A 21,536-nucleotide genomic window follows, 5' to 3' on the forward strand; every position below is an offset into this window, starting at 1 on the left:
AACGATTGAGGCGGACATGCGTCAGGGGAAATGCTTGTAAAATTAATATTTACGATATGGAAATAATATTTTTACAGTTTATGGTACTGAATCTTCTTTTTATAAGTCTGATGTTATATTATATATGGATAGTTTTTTTTTTTAGATTCTCAATGCAATGTACACGCAAAGCACACACACAAACACACACAAAAAAACATGTTCTTTTGAGACGTGAGGCACGGCGACAGACTTAGAAAAGCCCAACCTCTGAGGGCAACGAACAACAAATATCACGCGTGCGATGCTTCTTCCATTTTAAAATATTTAGAAATAGCAAAAAATGCCATTTCAAGGGGCAAACTGGCGTTTCCTCAATTTCTGATGAAAATAGATATAAAAGAATATATATAAACATTTTCACAAAACCTAGGTAGTTGTGTTCCACATATTTTAAATATATGCATGCCGAGTTTGGTTGTGATAAACTATATTCAAAACGCAAATTTTTTCGGATAAACTGTAAAGGAGATGCCTCAAAATTACATAAAAAGAAAAATGCATTCGGCTGTTACCTTAGATATGTAGCTATACTTTTTCGCGGTGCGGAAAAAAATTTTTGTTAATAGATTTCTGTAAGAAACCCAAGCTACAGAAGACTGCAATAGAGAGGAGACGGCTAGGCCTACTTGTCAGTGTAACTGTGATGACGAGAACCGTCACAACTCGAAGAACCACGCGAAGGAAATTGGCTCAAATTCATGCCGTTCCGTGTTGCCTGGAGGTCTTTAAGTGCGCATTTGACTAATTTCGCGACCGTAACCGGCGCTATTTAATTTTTTGTACATCAAATATAACGACTCAAAGAATAATAAAAAAACCGTAAAACCCGAAATTACATTAATTTTGCAAAATATTGCCGTTTAGTGTTTTTCCCCTCAAACACAGAACCACTTAAGTTTTCCTTTGAAGAGTTAGTTACCATGGAGATATAGTGCGCGTAGTAGAGCGACGGCGAACGACCACGATGGGTCCATTAACCGGTGGACGTCCTCGTTACGCACCTGTCATCAGCGCCACCTATAGCGTCCGCGCCCCTTCTCTCGCAACGCCCCCAACCTGCCAACCGCAGCCCGGGATCCGCCAAGCCTCTTATTCCGCCTCGGGTGGTAGGCAGATCCTCCCTCCCACAAGTTCGGCGTCATTAATCAAAGGCCGCCCCCGAAAACTACGTCCAGCTCTGCTTCGAAAGCAGTTCACGGTAACGGAAAAAGAGATAGAGAGAAAAAAAAAAAAAGTAAAACGAGGAGAGAGAAAAAAAAAAAAAAGAACCTTTGCTTCCTTCACCGCAACTCCGTGTAATCTTCCGCGATTACTCCTTATTTATCATCCCTTCTCCGCGCTACACTCTTTCTTAATTTTCTCTCCGCGTCTTGGAGCCTTCTCATGCGCCTCAACTTGTGTTTACCGGTTAGTATGTTTTGTTCTTTTTAAGTGTATGTGTGCACGTGTGTTTCTGTATCTGTATGTGTGTTTATCGGTGTCTGCGCGATTGCCGCGTGTCTGTGTATCTGTGTGCGTGCGTGTCTTTATCTGTACGCATGTCTGTGTGCGTACGTGTCTGTGCGTGTGTCTGTGTACGGGTGTGTGTGTGTGTTTGTTTTAGCGGGAGTAGTTATTATTTGACCGATCCATTCTCTTTCCTTGTTACAAACGTATTCTTTTGTATCGATGCAATTTTTTTTTATCCGATTGGATATCATAAAAATCTTGAATTATGATACCACACATAGAAAAGGATAGACGATCGAAGTATAGAGTGCCCTTTTAATATTATGGAGTATAATAACCGTGGAACTGCAACTTCGTGGAGAGCCAAGATGACATAGGAAACCGACCTCCGAGTAGCCGTCCCTACGATAGTGGCATTTTAGTAGCTCGAGCAAAGACAAACAAAAAAAGCCATTCCTAAAATAATAAAAAAAAGGTTTTGCGGTTGCAAGTTGTGTGTACGACTCAATTTCAAAAGTAAAAATCTCCTGCATTTTGTGTTGGCCATTTAAACTGACCGAAATCGGACAAGGCTCTTGCGAATGAATAAGTTTGTTTTGTGCTTTGTATTGAAACAACAGAAAGTAAAGAAAAAAGGAAAATGAAACGTCGAAGAGCTAAGGGTTGACGTATGAGCCTAAAGAAAATGTCGGTGAGCGCTGGCAAATATTGGAAGCTTCGCTTTCGTATACATAGGACGTAAGCAAAAGGAAATTTTGATTGCGTTGCAGACGCAGAAGCTATGGCAGCACGTGATTTACGTTTCTCTCGATCGTATCATCGGCGTTGTCAGTAAGAAATTGTATACACCGGCAAATTAATAACTTTCGCTAACTTAGCCTGCCTATGACATTCTGTGATCGAATAACCACGACACTTAAAGGGGTATTCACACGAGGGAGAAATCCCGGGGATTTCTCCCCGACACGCGCGCATCACGAGATGAAAACGCGAGGCTTTTGCACATCGCAAAGCCTGACGTTTTCGTCGTGGGATGCGCGTGCCGGGGAGAAATCCCCGGGATTTCTCCCTCGTGTGAATACCCCTTAAAGCTCGCGCGCGTGTTTAAATGGTAACTGTAAAGAAAACAAAAAGTGCAATTTTAAACAGCCTAATTGGGACGAGCATGTCACAAAACAATTTTTCCGCTAAAAACAAAATTCTTTACAGCAATATTTATTGCGCGAGACTGATTTTAGTTTGCGGCCATTTCATCCATTTTAAATCGCGCGCCACAAAGTTGGTATTATACGTCACGTGGTGGCTGCTATACGTCACGAAGTGACGTATAACAGCCACTCCGCGCGTGTCGAAAGAGCGGGAGTTTCAAATGTGGAGAAGTTGTGACCCCGACTAAATTACGTCCTGTGGCGTAAATATTGCCAGACAAAATTGTTTTTTCGCGGAAGACTTGTTTTGTGACATGCTTGTCCCAATTAGGTTGTCTAAAAATGCATTATTTTCTCTTTGCAATTACCCTGATGCAAGAAACACATTTAAGAGATGCCACTCGATCCAACTGAGCGTGCAGATTATGTTCGGCGCACCTGACGCTTCTCTGAAACGCGGATAGATGGCGCCCGAATCAGGGGACCCATCTATCCGCTCTTTCCCCATTGTATCAGCATGGAGAGTTTCTTCCTCAGAGGTCTGTTCACCTCCGCAACATCACCACGTCGTTCGCCGTTCGTGAATGTGGGCCTCTTGTGCATCTTCTATTTCGCTGTGGGCCTCTAATACCCTAGTTACACTAACGCTCTCAACTGTCATTAAGGCAACGATCGTTGGCGTCTCCCAACTGTCATTGTGCTAAACTAAGCTGCCCGGTGTTGCACGGTACATAGGCCTAACAAACCCAGTTGAGATGCGTATCACGGCACTAAGCTGAAACCTAAACAAAACAAAAACTGATGTCACATTACCTTTTTTTAAGAAGGTGATGCAAATGAATTATATGTAACTTTTCATTAATTACAAACGTTTAAAACGAAATAAATTTAACTTCGTTTTTTGTTTTGTTTTTAGAGTAAAGAAACGACAATCAAGAACGTTTCACACGAATTCAAGCAAGAGAGATATAACAAAAATCGTATCTGCACAGGCATTACAATGGCCGCCCCCGCCGAGTTTTGGCTTCCGCGACGTGCCGTGATCGTCCTAGTGGAAGCTCTGGCCCGGATCATACCTCTTCCGACTATATTATCTGCTTCGGTACTTTTTAGGTACCTCCCCCAATCTTTCGTGATAGTAATTGCTTCGCTGGCGCTGGCCATGGGCGGCGATGCGGCGGACGCCGCCATCTTTAGCTTTATTGAGGCGAATGCCTTCTCTAGAAACAACGCTACTGGAGCCCCAAGCTCCAGTCTAGCAGCTCCCTATTCTCGCCTGCGGAGGCGAGTGGCCCAGGTGGCGGTCACGAGAACTAACAGCGCTGCAGTCGGATCTGATCTTACGTCCCTGTCTCGCGCGTCGTCTGCTACCACCGCGTTGAGAGGTTCCAATTTTTGTTCTTCTCTTCCTTTTTTTTTTTTACTTCCATGTGTATAATAACAAAAAAAAAAAAAAAAGACGATGAAAATGAAGTGTAATAGACCATATGCAAAAAGAAGCGCCATCTAGTGTATTCATGATCAATTATCAGACTTCCTTCATATTGGGGGGTTCCCGTACCGATGTTTTCGCCCGTTTCACAATAGTGCCGGCAAAATGGAAGTCATAGAACTAAAATATGATCACCTGATGCTGGTTCAGTACGAACCCTTCACAGACGTCTTCGAGAAATACCGTTCATTGACCTGGATGGCCCAGTTCACTGCTTGAGTGAAGACTGTTACGACTTCGTTGCTGACAATTCCTTTTCCAGAATTTTGCGGCCGTCTTTCTATTCTTCTTTGAACCGAAACTAACCAGCAACCAGTTCAGTGCACAAATAAACTGCCCTAATATTATGGAAACCGAGATAAATGTAGATGCGCCTCGTCAACAACTGGAAGATGTGATAAACCCCCCAATATGGCGGCTCCTAATTACATGATGATGATAGCTGGTAAGGATTTTGCGTATGGCCTATGGACCGTTCCAGTAGGGTCATAGCAGAGAGGTTAAAAGAGAAAAAAAAGCACCCCCCTCTCACTCTGCATATCGTCCGCTCCGCCGAGTGGGCTGTAGCTAGCGTCCGGCTGGCGTGCAAACTGTTTAAAATCGCGTCATTTGAGGACTTTCAAGCGCAGATGCGCAGATTTAGGTATGCCAGTTGTCGTGTAATATTATGCTAGATAAAAAGACTCACAGGGTCCAATTGCGCTGTTACCTGCGTGCAAATAAAAAAAAAAATAGGGAAAACTGTGTCAAATTGGCCGGTCTCTTTGGCGAAAAGTAAATCCGGTTGCTGTACCTTTTTAACTATACAAAGTTCGTAGTGGTGTAGGCCTTTAGGGACCATGAGTGGAAGTCTGAAATAATAAATAAATCGTGCTCTCCTGCCGCAATACAAGCAGTAGTTGAGGGTAGTACTGCAGGCTGACTCATCTGCTATTTAAGTAACGGAAAAAAGATATGCTAGTTGATCATTTAGCAAAATAGAACAGCAGAGAGCAATAGGCTGATTTTGGAGTAGCCACAGCTATTCTAAGGACGCGAACCACTTCACAACGGCAGCCACGAGCGAGAGTTCGATGTTCGGTAGAGACCGCCGGTACAGCCCAAAGATGGAGAACGGCAACCTCCCGGTTTGTCGTCTGCTAGCGGAGTCGGGCGCGTGCCCTCTCTCTCGTTTTACCCCGCCGAACCCGCTGAACTTCTTGGATGTGTGGAGAGGGCGCTGCGGTCGAACAAAATGGTGCCGCCCAGAGAGCGCTAAATGGAATGGTCTATACGTGCTGACAGTCAGCGCAGTGTGAAAGTTCTTTTTTGTGTGTTTGAAATTTATTTTTGTGAGCGTCTGTTTTCTTGCGCTGTGAAGTGTTAGCACGAATCAACAACTCGCCCAAGCTCAAGTATTCCTATTCAAACATCCGGAAGCAAGACTCGACTGCAGCGCTGCTAGTTCTCGTGACCGCCACTGAGCCCAAGTCGCAGGCGGAGCTGTGAAACTGAGCTTGCTCCAGTAACGTTGTCTAGAAAGGTGACTGTGAGATGGCTCGCTTCCCCATTGTGGCCAGGCCGGCTACAATGGGAAAGCGAGCATATGAGTTGTAGATAAACGCCACGCGGTGGCGCCCGCCTCCGACACAGCTTAGAGAGCCTAGATTGTAGAGTGTGTCCATCTCAAACCGTGGGGGAGCGTTTGCATTTTGATGGCGCACCTCTCGAGTGGAGATTAATCGCGAGTGCGCATGCGCGGCGTTTTTGCATGGCAAGTAGAAAAGCAGGTGGAGAGGCGGAGACGCTCGCAGACGACCAATGAGCTCGTTCGTCACCCCCTCGAAGCTAGTATTACAGACGCGGCTCATAAATCACGTGACCCCGATCGAGCAGTTGGACACTCTCTCCCTAATATAGGATCTCTAATTGCTTCACGCTATCCGCGCCCCGTTTCTGTGCGCTCGACGCGGCTCTTCGCTCATGCTCGATCGTGGTGCGCTTTTTTTTTAAAGATATTTTAGATAATTTTTGGAGGCTTGAAAAAGCGCATATTTCTTTTAATAGCGAAATATTTCAGAACCCCACCCTTCGCAAAATATTGAACCCATAAAAATATGGTCGCTTACGATATACCCATCCATGCGCCAATATTGGCACGAGGGAATCGTTTATGAAAAATAGAGTATCGCAGCCACCATGGAAATTGTGTTTTAGGAACTACCGTTCACGTGCGGTTTTCATTTTCGACACACATTCTTCATCAGAAAAGACGTCAGAAATGCAAATTCACGTGCAAGGCAAAAATTTATCTGGGCATTTCTGCTGTCAAGATGTAGGCGCCAGAGCATTCCACAACTTCAACGCTTTGCGGGATAGGGGTTTCCATTCAGAGAGATTCACGGCAGCATTCCTGTCCTTCACTCCCACGCTATAATTTCTCAAGAGAGGCTTCATAAATTTCCTGGGGATGAATTCCAGGAGATCTTTCCTGTGATCTTTGTCCTGGTTGCCACAAAATGTGTCGTCGTCACGTGGTCGGATGTCAGCGCCTCTCTCGGCCGTTTCAGCCGTTTGGCAAAACGTATGACAGGACGCGCGGCCAAGTACTTTACTAGGTGGAATATATCCTACTCCGCTCATTTGCAATAGACGGCGTTCCTACAGCGCCCATTCCTCCCCTGGCGGTTTGGACGTCTTGCCAAGCGGGGAAAAAAACATTTTTGCTCTAAGTATGTTTAGGGAGCGAGCTAGGACATATATTGAGCAAGCCCTGGCATCGACCGAACAGTCTGCGGCGCGCCCTTCGCCCCCCGGGGCGAATACCTGATAACCGCGACTTCCATGGCAATAGGTGGCGCCTCCCACCACTCCCAATTCAATGCGGAAAAACCCAAGGTTGCTGGTCATCCAGCCATTCTTGAACTGCGTCAAACCTGTTCGGGCCGAGGCCATTGTATCATCGGGGAGTAGGATGTATTCCCCCTAGTAGAGCATATTGCGCGGCGCTCGTATGAAAGAGGTCTAGTTAGAGGAGGGGTTATTGAGGCGAACTCCCATCAGTTAAAGTGGCTGTGAAACGATATTGCGTAGGAACGTTTCTCACTTTACACCAGCTTACTGGCAGTAGTGAGGCCCAAGAATACTCTAACGGCCACTTACCAAGAAGCATCTTCGTCGAGGCTAAATTCCAAGGATAAAATTGAAACTTTCCTTTCAGTCTCTCCTTCGCAAAATTTTATGACAAAGCTGTGGGGACAACACCAACAATGCGTTCCCCAGGAGTGCGTCATCCAGCTTTGCGATACCCGCTGTGAGGATATTTAAAGGGGCTGTGCAACAATTTTTGTATTTTGCGCAATCCCTGACGTTTATGACCAATGAAACACGTGTTCCCTTTCGTGATAGAAAAAATGCCAGAAAAAAGAGCAGCGTTCACCCCTTCAACTCGCAGCCAGAACAAGCGGCCACGTGATCTGGAGGCGATTTTATGCCACTAACGTTGATCATAGCAAAGCGCTGAGGTTGGCAAAGTACAGGACAAGCACTGAGTTTCAGGCATTGTTATGGTACGGCTATTGGTGTCATTTCATCGATTGGACACGGGCCACTGCTCGAATGCTTGACGAGTTATCGATTATCACAACCCCAAATCGAGTGCTCACGCAATGCTCGAGTCCAATCTACGAGCCGCATTCAAATACCGTCACTGGTGATACTGCCGACGTTGGATACTGCGACCCCACGCTACGTCATCAAGTTTTCCGAAGAAGATTGAGAGAAAGCGCTCGATTTAGTCCTTGAAATTGTACCTCAACAAAGAAGTTTATTGGCCAGTGGCGTTGCGTGCGAGTACACTTGGGTTCCACTAGTGCCGTAAGCTCGTGTAAAGTGAAAAACACTCCAATTGAACATCGTTGCACCGCCCCTTTAACAGTGAACATTAAGTCTGCGTATAGCATTAAATTTTGGCTCGTGAAAATCAATGCCTCGACATGCATTCGGGTAGTGGCTCGTGGCCAATCGCTGGGATGACGGGATTATCCAAACCTTAACAATCCGTGGAACTCAGCGCGGGCCTTGTGCTCTGCCGACCTCAACGCATGGCTCTATTAGACACATTGGTTGCTAATAATCGTCTCCTGAACACATGGCCGATTTTTCTGGCTGCGAGTTGAGAGAATAAATGGTGTTCCTTTTTCTCAGATTTTTCCTGCGACTGCCATTGCGTAGAGAAACAAAGCAACGTGTGTTTTATAGGTCATAAATGTCAAATAATAATTCTAATCTCTATTTATTGAAACAATAAAAATTGTTGCATCTTGCATTGCCCCTTTGACTGAGGTACGCCAGCTCAGTTAAATTCAGGGATCGTTAGTGGCTCCATGACAGTTCGCGCCTCCGTGTAACTACGGCTGATTGTTGTGGAAACGCGCCGCAAGACACGTGCCGTAAGCGGGTGCTCCGCCACCATTTGCTTCCAAGGGCCGCTCATTACAGCGCTATGGCGGCTAAAAGGAGGAAATGTCAGCATCGCGTAGCTTGCTCCGTGTGTGGCAGCGAGCTAGCACATCATGATGACGATAGGTGGCGCGCTCATCGACTTTTAGATAGGTGGCGTAAGCTACCGCCCGATCCAAAGGGCTCAGCCGTATTCATCCATCCATCCATCCAGATAAAGCGCTGGATATACTGACTTATCCAAGTACCGCCATCGCTTGATCGTGCCGCGGGCGCTCCAATGGGATGCCGGCGGCGCGTCGCCGTTTCTGGCCCATGGCGCATCCCACATCCAGACGCACACGGTCCTATTGCTCTGCTGTTCTGCTGGTGACGCGCCGCCGTTTGAAAGCACTCTCCTATTGGTCTACGGTAGATTCCGGCGCCGCGCCGCCGCGATTAACTTGATTGGCAGCAACACTCCGCCATATTTGGCTCAAGTGCATCTTAGCATGTACCAACTTGTTTATAAAGTCCATCCAGCGGTTCACTTTTAGATACCAATTGCAGACTCCACGCCCAGAAAGGCTCGTTCGCGTCGCCAGAAGTGCTTGTTTGTGGTGCTCTTCAAGGAAATATAGCCACAAGCGTCCAGACTGCCACGAAGGCAAAACGGCAAACACACTGCTTCGCTCCCGCATGCAGCACGGAGTACATTTCTGCAAGAAAGAAACAGAAGAAAGCCTCCCTCGTCGCCATTCCCGAAGGCGACGGCGACAAAAGCATCGGCAGGTTTAGTCTCGTGTTACGTGAACCCCAAGTCTAAAATCAGCACGTTTAACTTTCAAACATATTTTAAGGCGCTCATATCGCACGCGATACTTACTTGCGGAGCAAGAAGACGCCCGAGTTAAAGCGGACGCGATCGGACGACGCATCTCAGTATCGACAGCAGCGCCATCGCTGTATCCTGACCGGCTGCTCCTTCTCTCGCTCGCCGATTCCGACAGCTCCCCTTCTAGCCGCCGTATAAATGCTGCGCCAAATTATGCTTCCAAGGGCCGCTCGAGGCACGGGCCTCGTGCACTGGCGCCTTTGACGCACCTTGCAAGACAGACGCAAACACATCGGAGGGGCTTTATGGGCCTCTTGGTCGGAGCGCCCTCTACGTCGGCATGAAACGAACCAGTCCTGGTTCGAGGCCAGTTCTGCACACAATCTGTTCGCGTCTCCTTCCCGGTGAGGGCGGCAAATGGTATCACCTACATGTGTTTCTTTCATCGTGGTTAATATTTTTAGTATTAACCACGATTAACCCTTCCGGAAATTTGCAGCACCCCCACCGTCTTCTCGACAAATTGTGGTAATCCGATGCGCGGCGCGTAAAGGAGCTCCCATGAAGAGAAAATCATTTTCGTGTTGGATTAGCATTACGCGATTTAAGAACGTAGAAGAAGACATGAAGATAACAAGACAGAGCACATATCTGCTTTGTTTTGTGTTCGTTTCTTTTTGTGCGTGTGTGTTCTTAACTTACAGTGCTAAGAGAGAAAGAATAGCTCCGCTTCCAGGATCTACGGAGCGTACGAATCGGCCCGAGTGTGTTTCATCGGAACGGCCTTATAATTCCCCGCGCCACGTGGTGCAATGTGAAGTCGCCTAGAGACCTTGTGGGGATTCCCGGAAGCGTGCGAGAAAACACGTGTTCAAAAGAATCGCCACGTTTTTTGGCCCCGTATTAAGAAAAACAACTCTAGCTACCCTTTTCGTTTTTCCTCGTCAGAACAAATAACCAAAGTCAATACAACTAAAATCAGAAGAAAAAAATAAATAAAGCGAAGAAGCAACCGAAGTGCACAGGCACTTGTAGACCCGTACTATAAATCGCCAATTTTAGAATAGCGTATTATCAAGATTGGCGTCGAAGCTTTAGCGTATGCGATATTAAAAGTCACAGTTAGGGAGTTTTCGTGGGTCGTTTCCACTCTCTCGTAAAGCTCTCCGCAATCCACTACAAGATCCGGAGCCCCGCACACGAGGCTATCGACGCGCATGTGCAGTGGTGCCGTCTTCGTTGCGGGGGCTTATAACGGGGGGAAAACGGTCTACGAAACGAAAACTCCCTGACGTGGCCTAGTTCCAAAGCTTCGCGGTTCAAACAAAAGTGTAAGCGAGAGCCGAACTCCTCAAATCCTGATCGATTGAGCGCCATGCCGGAGCAACTGCCGGACCACCCGATTCCGCACGCCTAACGCAAACAACCCAAATTCTAACCCGAAACAATAGAGGCTCGCGCGCCTCCACACCTGCAGGCCTTTCAGCGGCCCCAACCGCGGGAAGAAAGCTGGAAATCTTCGAAGTCCAGGACGCGAAGACGACTGCTTCCTGCCTTCGGCGTCTTTTCCATCGTTTCGTCCCGAAATCTTTCACCGAACGTGGACAACAGACATGGCTCCTCGGAGAAGGGGCACAATGGAGGCGAAAAGGAGACGAGAGTGGCTCGCGACGTGTCAAGAACAAAAAGAGATGCCGCCCGCCAATCCGACCATTGATGACCGGTAGCTGATGCACCGTTCACCCTAAGCTGACAGTGTGGTGGAAGCAACGGGTTCCTTCGACCAGTCATATCTTTCGTCGCGGGATCTCGCCCACACATACGCGCAGGGAGCGAGGTCCGGTGATGAAAGAGAGGCGGTTCATTGGTTCGACGAGCGCGTAGCTTCCCCCGCAGTGTCAGTTTAGGTGTGAACGAGCGTAGCTGCCGCCTCGCCCAGCCACAATGCGTCGTGTTGGAGACCCCGTCGCACCTGCGACCTGCAGGTGTGACCTTCGCGGAACGCCAGTGCGGAGGAACGGGGAAGGAAAAATGACAAACAAACCGAGAATAGAAGCAAAAGCAAATAAACGAACGAACTTTGAAGATGCGGAGGAGGCATGGAACGACGAGCGGGGAGGATGCAGTTCACATGGGGACACCTGCGAGGCGACACATTCCGCGGCATCGACAAAAGCCGATTTTCGACCCAACGCATTTTCCCGGAAGTTCGAAATCCCATTCCTGGCCGACCTTTGACTTCAAAAGGAGCCGCTAGGCCGGCTAGCAACATAAATAATAATGCCGGCGGAGAGGTAAAAGAGTTTTCGGCGTTAAAGTCGCCGTCCACTTTCCCGACTCACGGCAAGGAGTTCTTTTTGAAGCCTATCCCAAAGAAAAGCACCGAGAAACCTGCAGACGATGGAATCCGGACATTACGGTGTACAACGTTTCTGTGTAGGGCTTTTCGGTGCTGTTGTTTTGATGCACAGGGGGTTGCGAAAATGCCCAAACGCCAAAATCTTATTGGCTGATTGCAAAAAAAAAAAAGAAAAAGTGGGTGGTCCCTAAGGCCTTTGTCATTGAGGTCTATCCGCTATCTTTTTAATCACAGCCAATCAGAGCTCGGCATCGTTCTGACGTCATCGCAACTCCAGAGCAAGAAGCAGACGACTTGCTCTCCGCATTGATAGGCATTGCAGTTTGTTTAATTTAGATGTCTGCTTTTACCCATTATGAAAAAATATTGGCGAGAAGATCGAACTATAGGAGGCGCTACGTCCAGCTTGGTTTCCCCAGAGTACTGTGTTTACCGGGCGTAGGAAAAAATGTCGCCGGAAAAAAAGTCCTCGGACATAATGTCCCCGAAAAAAAGGCCTCAGTTGGGAAGTAGGAAAAGATGTCCCCAAAGGATTCTCTATCTCTGGGTTTCCTTGATCCCTATGGCCTTCGGGCGTTCCGGTCATATGTCCTCGGGAAAAAGGCACCCTGCGGCAAGTAGGAAAAAACGGCCCCAACAAATAAGAAAATATGCGATTCCCCGAGGTACACATCACGACACTGTTAGCGCCAACGTGACATCGGCGCATATTAACATTGTACTTAGAAAGGGTATTAGTGGGAACGAAATTTTACCGTCTGAATAATATCCCCAGATGAGCACTTTAAGTACATATGATAACTTTGATGACAACCTTTCGGTTCTATGAAAAAAAAGAGAAAAAAAAAAAAAAAAACTAGCCATGGCTTGTTCGTGTTAGACGTGCCCCAAACACAAATTTTTTTTCTTTTCTTTTTTTTTTTTGGGGGGGGGGGGAATGGAAAACAAACAAAAACAGTTGAGATGCAATGTTACAAAATCAGGAATGAAATGGCACACTCAAGATTCCTACACAAAAGTCAAAAGCGGATCGTACGGCCCACGGCACACTACTGATGATCAATGCGTGGAGAAACGCAAGGTGGGTCGAGGAAGAGCTTCTCTTTAAGAATGGGGTTAGAATTGTATATTTTATAGAAAAGACATAGACGAGAACACTTACGGCGCTAAGAAAGCAGTGGCAAGGAGAGAAGAGATTTTATGGATGATGAATTGCTGTACGGTGATAATTAATAAGTATGAAACGAGCGCCGCGGTTCTGAACTTACTCGAGATGACAAGTGAGCGCGGTCTGACCAGGATCCCAGATTGAAGCTGCATACTCTAATTTTGATCGTACCAAAGGTTTGAATAATATTAGTTTGAGAGTAACTGGCGCTAGAGAAAAGTTAAGTTTTAGGTAGCCTAGCATAGAATTGGCATTAGCAATGATCTGGTTAATATGAATATGCCAGGAGAGGTTAGAAGTAATATGCACACCGAGGCATTTATATGAAGTCACACATTCTAAAGAAACGTTATCAAGATGATAGATAAAAGGTGAAGTGTTACGGCGAGACACTTTCATGGTTTTACATTTTTTAGTGTTAAGTGTCATGGACCACAGCTTGCACGAATGAAGAACAGCATTTAAGTCGTTTTGAAGAAGGAGGGAGTCAGAATCATTAGTGATCTTATGGTAAATAACGCAGTCATCCGCGAACAAACTAAGTGATGATGAGACACACAACGGCAAGTCATTGATGTAAATGAGGAATAGCAAAGGACCTAGAACGGGTCCTTGAGGGAAGCCAGAAGTAACAGAAGACACTGAAGAATTAGAGTTATTTACATGAACAAACTGAGAACGATTTGTAAGAAAACACTCAATCCAAGTTAGTATCTGAGGGTCAAGGTTGAGTTTGCTAAACTTGAAGAGTAGTAGTTGGTGAGAAACTTTATCAAATGCTTTGCAGACATCAAGAAAAATACAGTCAGCCTGGGATCCATGATCAAGTAATGAAAATAAATAGTTAGTAAAGACGAGAAGTTGTGTTTCACATGAAAGAAATTTACGAAAACCATGCTGTGAGGACGAGAAAAAAGAGTTGGATTCGAGATATTTAACAAGATGTGAATAAATAACATGCTCTAACATTTTACAAGGAGTACTGGTTATGGAAATGGTTCTATAATTGTCGGGGCAGTGTTTGTCGCCTGATTTATAAAGTGGAACCACCTTGCCAGTTTTCCAATCTTCAGGAAGGACACCAGTAAGAATAGATTGCTCCAAAATCTTAGTAGGAAAAATTGCACTGTAAAGTTTAGTATTCTTTAGAAACCTAGCGTTAATATTATCAATACCACATGATGAAGACACTTTGAGGTTGTCAATCAGCTTAACAATGCCATCAAAATCAAACACAAGCGGGTCCATAGGAAAGAAATCATGATTAGGGTAAGTAACAATAGAACAGCTTACATCCCTATAAAACGATTGTACAAACACCTCATTGAGGACTTTTGCAGAGTCATCGTTAGACATAACAATGCCATCAGAGTCATAAAGCAAAAAAACCTTGTCTTTCTTGCCAATAATAACGCTCCAAAACATTTTGACACTAGTTGATAACAGACGGGGCAAGGTTTGGCTGAAGAAAGTTTGTTTAGCGTCCTTAATTGCATTTCTGTATAAATTTTCTGCGTTGTGGTAAACCACCCAGCGCTCAACAGTGTCTGTACGCTTAGCATTGCGGAACAGGCGTTTCTTTTTATTTGAAAGTCTTTTCAAGGTACATTTAAACCATCAGGACGTGGAGCTATTAGTAAGAAAGCGACGTGGGACGAAAAAATTGATAAGGGAATTGACTTTATTTTTGAACATTGTCCAATTAACCTCGACAGAGCGTTAAAAAAAATTGGATAGGAAAAAGTCAAGAATTGCGCCAACTTCCTGTTTATAGCCTCAAAATCATCTTTGCCATAATCAAGAAAATGGTTATTCTTCGCTTTTGTAAAGGCAGATACAGGAGCCCTAATTGAAAGTGAAGTAAACAGTGATCGCGGATGGCAGGTAAATACGTAAGAGAGGATGCAAGATCAGGCGCAGTAGAAAGAATAAGGTCCAGCACGTTCTCAGAAATTGCCGTAACACGAGTCGGCCTAGTAACCATCTGCGTTAACGAAAAATCGAAGCAGAGACTTAAAAACTCGGAACACGCAGAAGAATTTGAAGATATGGTAGGATATAGACCAGACCAGTCAAGGCCGGGGAGATTAAAATCGCCCAAACGAAGCAAAGGCAAGAAACCTTGTACGAATTGTATTCAGAGCACCGTGTAAATCTATAAAAAAATTGCTGCGGCATTGGGAGGACGGTAACACGCGTACAAAATAACCTGTTTATGGCTAAAACGCAAGCGCACGCCAATAAACTCAAAAGATGTAGCAATGTTGACAAGACAAAACTCAATGCTATCATTTACCGCGATTATGACACCACCACCACGCGTAGATAGCCTATCGCATCGATAAAAAGAGAAACGTTTCTCGCAACAAAAAGTTTCGCTGTCACGTACAACACTAGATAGCCAAGTTTCAGTAAATACAACAATGTTGGCGAGGGAAGAATCGATGGCAGAAGACAAGTCATCACGATTGCGAAGAAAACTTCGAATGTTGGTGGAAAGCACTGGAAAGATAAGGACTAGAGTTGTTCCGTATCAGGTTATGTTATTGTGATGACATAACCTGATACACAACCTGAAAGAAGAGTGGCGAGTAGGAACAAGTAAGCCGAGGATAATCTCATAATCACTCGATTAAAAAATAAAAAAATAAGTGCTCTTTGGTAAGGCAATAATGAGAGTCATCCATACCGATAGGCTGCGCATATATTGTATGAAGATATAGGTATAAGCCGTAATGAATTATGTAACTATACGTTCCGTGACAATCAAAAGATCACAAGGATTTCAAACGATATACACCGAAAAGTCCGTACACTGAAATGTCCGTAAACCGAAATGTCCGCACACCGAAAAGTTCGTACCGAAAGGTCACACCCCGGAAGGTCCTGCTATAAGAAGAGAAACTCAACGTAGTTAACACGTATACTGTTTTGTCGACGAAAGTCGTCGGTTTCGTGCGTTCACGAGAATTTCAGAAGCCTTCAGAAGGAAAATCTTTACTAAGTCGATTATTCAACTCGCGATTTCGATTCTGCGCGTGATTTTATAAAGGCCCTCCGTATAATGCTTTTGAAATGCCCGTCAAAAGTAAATTTGTTTCTCGATTCGTCTCTGGAGAACTCGTGTTCACATTTTCACGAGAAAGGATTAATTTTGGAACGCTTTCGCGGATACTGTACCCGATTTTGGTCTCATACTCAAAGTCGCACTGATAAAACGAAAGCTTCCTTCGAAAAAACTCTCAAACTCGCGATTAGTAAGAGTGACCAAAAGGAAAGAAGACATTTCAATAAAACGACCAGGAAACAAAATTACCTCGGAAAAAAAGAAAAACGAGCGGTGTGAGTTCTCCACATTCGAAGTAATTATTGGACTGGTCCATAGAAGTCTTTGGTGGCGTCAGGAGAGCTGGTCCCGGCGGCGGCAGCAACACATTCATCAAACCAAAGGAGGGCCCAGTAGCAAAGCGAGACGAGCAACTTGTCATGCGATTGCAATTCAGCGCCCTGATGAATGATGCCACCGTCGGTGTTTCTTGCCGTCCCCAGAGCCTAAACACACGCAGAGGCCCGGATGAAATAAGAGCCCCCGCTGACCGTCGGCCACGATCAACAAGAAGGCGGCCAGCAAAGGGAACGATCAGCCAGGCTCTCCGCCCAGACTTGACGGAGCCGACAGTCCTGCCTGTGCCACTCGGGGAATGAGAACGACACGCTATCGGTGGACGCTCGGTCGGTTGGTTGGTTTGGCTGGCTGGCTCCGCATCAGCATCTATATTATATGCTCCCATTTCTCGGTGTTGTACGCTATTACTCGAGCACACATAACAGAGTGGATATCTGAGAGACGCTATAAGACCTCTCTCGACTTGCCCGTCGTCGTCTTGTGCTAATCTATATTCTAGAGAGGCTTTCTTTGTGTGTCTGTGTGTGTGCGCGCGCGCTCTCGTGCTTTATGCGCTTGGGAGGGTTTCTGGGGCCCGATAGGCGGTCTTGTTCTGTCCTGTAGTGGCCGTGTTTGTTCCTTTTTTTTTTTTTTTTTGTGGACAGTGACTATGTTATTACTGATGGCCGGGATCCGGGTCTGTGAAGTACCGACACGGTCCGGAACTATTTATGTGCTCTTCCGTGATGAGTGTTTTATCATGAGTGATACGTCCTATCTTGCGTTTTCATTATTTAAAAAGAAAAAAAAAATTAGGTTTGAACTGTATTTGTATTTGAGCTCATTTATTTACATCCATAGTTAGTTTTTTTCGTGTTTGTTTTTGCGAGGGTCATTCTATTTTATTACTGGATGCCCCCCCCCGGGCCCTATCTGTGTATATTTTCATTATTTTCTTAATGGGAGGTGTTTTTTTCTGCTACGGAAAGGGTGGTTATTATTTGGGAGAAAATGTATATATCCGCATTTTTATGCAACATTATTTAAGCTACCGGTATGCATGCAATTAAAAACACTCCAAAATGGGCCGACATTGATATTCCGCTGAGGTGTTAACTTAGCTATTTTCACGCACTTGCATCATATGCAGTTATTCATGTAGATGGGGGGGATGTCCAGTAGCATTCTATTTGTATGTTGTTTATTAGCGTACATAATGTTACATTTGATTGTTTACACTGGTCACCGCCTTGGACAGGGGCAAGATTTGCAAGGCTCGCGGAGGTATAGGGTGAGAAAAATTTCGCAGTCCTGCGTTAATTCACAGTACGGTCGCAGGGCATCGGCGTCACGTTCACGCACCGTGGGCTGCGTGAACTAGATAGAGCATTACTATAGCTCATTCGGAGCAGAGTAGCGTAGGGTTCCTCGTGCCGCCGCGTCGCTATTCGCCGAGATCCGATCACTTGAAAAGCCGGATGAAGTGTCGTGCAGGAAATTAGACGTTGCACGCGCCCCGCCGTACGTTCCGCTACATTTGAGCGCGGCGCCGCTATTCGCCGAATTCAGTCACGTGAGGAGCAGGATCAACAGGCTGTGCAGGAAAGACGGCGCTACGCAGATGGACGCGCAACTTTGGCTCCCGTAGGGAGCCTATACTGGAACTGTAGAGTAGCGCAATCTAGAACGCCATCTCTCGGCGACTAGCGGCGAACTTCCAAAGGTTCGAACTCCGGTCACAAATGCATGGGGAACATGAGAAAATCGTTTTTCTTCAATATTTTGGGTATGTATGTAACGGCAATAGTTTTTGACATAATAAAGGAATAGTTTACAATAATTTGCGCTAAGTTGTGGGCCACGTAAAAACGTAAATTAAAAAAAAAGTTACCTGAGCGGCATTATGCCGCAGACGACGCAACGCATCCACGGCTGCTCCCAGTTTTCGGGAAACGCTCGTAAAAAACCTCACACCGTTCACGTGACCCGCTCCGGCCAACGCAAAGAGTCTATCCCGCTGTGTAAAAAAAGTCGTCTGCTTCAAATGCCATTGCCTTGGAAAGTATACCTTCACAAAATTTTCAAACGCATCTAATATTATGAAAACTTTGGTAAAGTGTTTGGTGCTTTACCAACTTCATGACAGACTAGTTTCGAAAAGTGTGAACTCGGCGGTTATTTTTTAATCAGCCATGTTGCGTCGATCTTCATGCGTTCTCCTATAGGGCGGGAGCCTCCTTGAATTGTTAGTACCACGTGACTCGCACCGAGCTGATCTGTCAGCCATGTTGTCGGCAAAACACGCGGATCAAAGGTATGCATTACTCTGCTCCTGGGAGCGTTCGGGACAAAATAAACACGTGACCATTTTGTTCCGAAGCATTCCGAGCACCTTTTGTTTATTTTTGTACTGGAGCGCGTGAATGCGCGTCTCCGAGGGGCATGGTATCTTGGCATTGACGGTGCTACAACGGCACCTTGTTCAATATTTTTAGAGCGCAGCTCTTAGGGGCCCGTTCCCGGCTTGAGCGGCGTCGCCGTCGGCGTCGGCGTCGGCGTAACCAAGGTCACGTGACCCCCAAGGTCACGTGACCCCTCCCAAGGTCATCTCAAGGTCACGTGACCCCACGTGACCCCCTGAAGGTCACGTGACCCCTCGAGGTCACGTGACCCCTTCCAAGGTCATCTCAAGGTCACGTGACCCCAAGATGACCCCACGTGACCCTTTGAAGGTCACGTGACCCCCAAGTCACGTGACCCCTCTGAGGTCACGTGACCCCGAGGTCACGTGGTCGCCTCCCCAAGGTCACGTGACCCCTTCCAAGGTCATCTCAAGGTCACGTGACCCCACGTGACCCCCAGGTCATGTGACCCCTCTGAGGTCACGTGACCCCTCTGATGTCACGTGACCCCCCGAGGTCACGTGACCCCTCCAGGTCACGTGACCCCAAGGTCACGTGGGGGTCACCTTTGGGGTCACGTGGCCTTGAGGTCACCCCCAGGTCACGCCTCCCCGAGGTCGCGTGACCCCCTCCCCGAAGTCACGTGACACCCCCCCCCCGGAGCATATTAAAGAATGAGGGGAGGAGGAAGAGAAGGGGGAGGGGTCTACCCTCCCCTCAGTACCCTTCACTCCTCCTCAAGAGCTGCGCTCCAATTCGGCGTTACAGGGATTTGTAAACGGCTTTCACTTTTTTTTTTCCATAGAGCGCCTGCAGTGGGCGTTGGGTGCTACCAACAAGGTAGAGGGGCTTATACCCCATTCACACGACCAGCATAAAGGTACCTTTAACATAGGTCCCTTTGCAATCGGCGAATCAGCCCGCGCTGATAGATCACGAGCACATGCCACGCGCCGAGGATCGCGAACTGATTTGCCGTTGGCCATAAAGGTCCCTTAGCTAAAGGGACCTTTATGCTCGTGTGAATAGGCTATTAGAGCGATACTGGAGCGATGAACTGGCAGTTGAAAGTGACCTCCATCCGGCCGCCGCCATGTTACACATTTTTGACCACTAGACATATGACCTTATAGTTTTCCGCCTAGATTTTAACAATGTATTGCGCAGAGATAATTGCTATTGATCTATAGAGGGAAGCTGAAACACTTCCTGAAGGAAACGAGTTAGAGGTGAGTTTCGGCTCAGTTTTGCGTAAAAGCCGCAGGACTTAGTACGGTCAGGTGTCTAGTGGTCAAAATAGTGCAACGTGGCGGCAGCCAGGGGGGGGGGGGGGGTCATTTTTGCCTGGTGAATGGGATACCAGTTTATTGCTCTAAGCCCTTCTACCTCGATGGTTGCTACGAAGCCCCTCAGTTTAAAGCGGGTTGTAAAGGCTGTGGCGCACCTCAGCGGTAAGGTTAACGCTTCCGCTTCGCACGCAGCGGATTCCCGTGATCAGCGGGCCATCTTTCCCAAGGATTTGGCAACATCGACCGCGGACGCCCTACATCGCCAACTACAATGTCAACAGCGGAGGTCATTTCCAGTGGTGGAAAGAGCCTAGAAAACACTTACCGCTGTAAAACAAAAATTGAAACGTTTTTATTAGCCAGGAAAACTGCCAATTCCTGCATTGAACGCATCGACTCAGATGTTTCTAACCCCTTCGCTCCAAACAACGATAGTCGCAAAACTCTTCGATCCGGTGCAGTGCTTGGCTCTCGCTTGATTTTCTTACTTTACATATAGATAGGTTGTTGGTTTTTTTTTGTTTTTTTTAGTTTTATAGGTTTGTTTAAAAAAAGCCACGAAAGCTACACTGATGCGGTTTGTGTAGGTGAGTTATACGGCTAAGAGGACATAGGATGGGGAGATAGTCGCAACTATTAGTCGCCTAATTAAGTAATATTTGTTAATTAACTTTTTATTTAGTGCAAATCGACAAATAGTTCCTATTAGAAGCTTGCTAAGCATCATCGAAAGCCTCTAAATCAACACTTTTAAGAAGGATATAACGCCGGGGCAGCATATTACGGCGTTCTGTAAAAACGCTCCATTTGGACACGTTTCTAAATTTCGGATTCCTATCGGAGCGCATCTTTGCGACCGCGATCCTGCTCCCCAGTGGTCGCGGCGGGAAGCCACCCCCTCGCCTCCCTCGTAGAAGGGAGGGAAGTAGGGCGCAGCACGTGTGTTTCTTGCCTCACCCCTGGGGAGCAGGACCGCGGGCGCGTAGATGCGCTCCGATAATAAACCGAAATCTAGAAACACGTCCAAATGGAGCGTTTTTACAGAACGCCGTAAAATGCTGCCTCGGCGTTATATCCTTCCTAAAAGTGTTGATTTAGTGGTTTCTTATGATGACCAGCAAGTTTGTGATTGGAACTATATTTCCATTTTTAATAATTAAAAAGATAATTAACACATTTTACTTAATTAGCCGACTGATAGTTGCGAATATCTCCCTATACTATGTCCCCCTGGCCGTATAACTCACCTGCACAAACCGCATAACTGTAGCTTTCACGGCTATTTTAAAACAAAAATGTAAAAAAAAAAAAAAGAAAACTTTGTATATACATTTAGGCTCATTTGCCTCTCGTATTATGTCGATGCTACGCTAAAACCGCGGTGACACCGCTAATGCATACTACAAAAGACATCTGGAGAACATAATAGCCCTTCACGACAGGGGCGAAGTGTAGGAACGAGACAACACAATGCGCTAACTTCAACTGGTTTAATCTTCAGAAAGTCAAGGGTATAAATACTCTGCATCATCGCGCCATTCAACCAAT

This window comes from Ixodes scapularis, unplaced genomic scaffold (assembly GCF_016920785.2).
Source record: "Ixodes scapularis isolate PalLabHiFi unplaced genomic scaffold, ASM1692078v2 PGA_scaffold1__304_contigs__length_218370807, whole genome shotgun sequence".
NCBI lineage: Eukaryota > Metazoa > Arthropoda > Arachnida > Ixodida > Ixodidae > Ixodes > Ixodes scapularis.